We start from the raw sequence: 1998 nt of genomic DNA on the forward strand, positions 1-1998 counted from the left end.
AGCACTGAGTGAGGCCGTGTGAAAAATGCATTCACTGTGATAGCTGCGTTGACAAGAAAATAAAAACCCACATGCTCTCATTCCACTCAACAGAGGAAGCGTAAATTGGATTCAATGTTTCTGAGGAAAATTTGGAAAGATTTATTAAAATATCTAAAAGTTTGTACACATTACTTAGACTTTTATATACAAAATAATTTAACACAACAGGATATTTTTGTGTCTTTCTATTTTGGATTAAAAAATTAAGGTCTAATTTACATAGATAAAATTCACCCTTTTCAGTAGAAAGTTCTGGGAGTCTGATAAACCCATGGGGACTTGTAACCACCACCATAATCAAGATATAGAAGTGTTTCGTTACCCGCAAAAGGTTCCTAGTGTCTTTTTGTAGTCTTCCTCTCACCCCACCCTCAGTTCCTAACAAACTGATCTGGTGTTTTTCCCTCTATAGTTCTGCCCTTTCTGGAATGTTATAAAAATGGAATGGTTCAGTATCTAGCATGTTTTTTTATTGACGTATATTGACTTAACAATGTTGTGTTAATTTCTGCTATACAGTGAAGTGATTCGATTATACATATATACATTCTTTTTTATATTCTTTTCCATTATGGTTTATCACAGGATACGGAATATAGTTCCCTGCGCTATACACTAAGGCCTTGTTGTTCATCCACTCAGTATATATTAGTTTGCATCATGCTCCATTGTGTCCAACTCTCCGTGACCCCATGGACTGTAGCCCACTAGGCTCCTCTGTCCATGGAATTTTCCAGGCAAGAATACTGGAGTGGGTTGCCATTTCCTACTCTAAGGGATCTTCCCAACTCAGAAAGCAAATCCGTGTCCTCTGTGTCTCCTGCATTGGCAGATGGATTCTTTATCACTGCGCCACCTGGGAAGCCAACAGTTTGCATCAGCTAATCCCAAACTCCAAATCACTTCCCTCTCCCAGCCCCTCTCCCTTGGCAATCACAAGTCTATTCTCTATGTCTGTGGGTCTGTTTCTATTTTGTTGATAAGTTAATTTCTGTCATATTGTAGATTCCACATACAAATGATATCGCATTGTATTCATCTTTCTCCTTCTGCTTTACTTCACTTAGCATAATAATATCTAGTTCCTTTCATGTTCCTGCAAATGGCATTATTTCATTCTTTGTAAATTGCATAGTATTCTATTTATATATGTACCTCATCTTCCTTATCCATTTATCTTTTAATTGACATTTAGGTTGTTTCCATGTCTTGGCTATTGTGAATAAGGATGCTCATGAACATAGGGGTGCGTGTATCTTTTTGAATTATAGCTGTGTCCACATATATGCCTAGGAGTGGGATTGTTGGATCATATGACAACTCTATATTTAGTTTTCTGAGGAACTTCCATACCATTTTCCATTGTGGCTGCACCAACTTACATTCCCACCAACAGAGTTGGAGGGTTTCTTTTTCTCCAATGTGTAGCATATTAGGCATTTGAGATGTTGTGTGTTGAGTATATCAATACTTTGTTTCTTTTTATTGCAAAGCAGGATCCTACTGTATGGATGTATCATAACTGTTTATGCATATCTCTCCCAGTTCAGGGATAATAAGATTTGGTTTCCAGTTTGGGATTATTCCAAATAAAACTACTACAAATATTTACACACAGGGTTTTGTGAAATGGGCTTATGTTTCACTTGGGTAAATACCTAGAGCAGGATTTCTGGGTTCTATTGTAAGATTGTATTTAATTTTTTAAAAACAGACTAATTGTTTTCCAATGTGGCTACACCATTCTGCATTTCTACCAGTGATGTTCCAGTTGCTCCCCTATCCTTCATAGCATTTTGATATTGTCAAGTGTTGTTCTTCCCACCCGCTCCCCCCATTCTAATAGTATGTAGTAGTATTTGTTGTGGTTTTATTTTGCATTTCTCTAATAACTAATGATATTGAGTATCTTTTGTTATACCTATTTGCCATCAATATATCTGCTTTGAGACAGGG

The sequence above is a fragment of the Cervus elaphus genome, chromosome 7 (assembly GCF_910594005.1).
Source record: "Cervus elaphus chromosome 7, mCerEla1.1, whole genome shotgun sequence".
Taxonomy (NCBI): Eukaryota; Metazoa; Chordata; class Mammalia; order Artiodactyla; family Cervidae; genus Cervus; species Cervus elaphus.